Source organism: Geospiza fortis, unplaced genomic scaffold, assembly GCF_000277835.1.
Source record: "Geospiza fortis unplaced genomic scaffold, GeoFor_1.0 scaffold59, whole genome shotgun sequence".
In the NCBI taxonomy this organism is placed as follows: Eukaryota; Metazoa; Chordata; class Aves; order Passeriformes; family Thraupidae; genus Geospiza; species Geospiza fortis.
Window position 1 is genome coordinate 972994 of NW_005054381.1, and position 809 is coordinate 973802.

The window sequence follows — 809 nt, forward strand, 5'->3', positions numbered from 1 at the left end:
CTCCTTCCTTTGCTATTCTTAGCTAGCCTTCTGATGAAATCCTTTCTTCTATTCTTTTAGTATAGTTTTAATGTAATATATATCATAAAATAATAACTCAAGCCTTCTGAAACATGGAGTCAGATCCTCGTCTCTTCTCTCATCCTCAGATCCCTGTGAACACCATCACAGAATTGTTTATGTGGCATGGAGTGACAGGATAAGGGAGAATGGCCTCAATCTGACAGAGAGTATGTTTAGTTGATGTATTAGGAAGAAATTCATCCCTGTGGGAGTGGGCAGGCCCTGGCACAGGGTGCCCAGAGCAGCTGTGGCTGCCCCTGGATCCCTGGCAGTGCCCAAGACCAGGCTGGACGGGGCTTGGAGCACTCTGGTGGAAGGTGTCCCTGCCCATGGTGGGAGGGTGGGAATGATCTTTAAGGTCCTTTCCAACCAGACCATTCTGTGATTTCTATGATTTTCCTGATTTTTGTGATTGTGGTGCTGCTACAGACAGGTTATGGTGTTTCCATCTTACTGCCATCCCAGGTGATTCCTTGGCAGTACCCACTACTGGGCAGTGGTCCTGGAAAAATCACTGTGTCTGGTTAAAAAGCCCCAGTCCTGAACCCAGTTTTCTTTCTGTTCCCTTTTCCCCCCTTCCCTACAACTGGAAAGGATGTCTCTGGTTTTGGTGACCATTACACAGCCAAATGGGAATCTCATTTTGCTGGGAGCTCCTGGCCAGGCTGTGAAGCAGCACAAGGGACTTGGCTCTGGGAAGGAGGTGCAGAGAAGCTGCATGATGACAAGTCCCTTCTGCTTGGTAA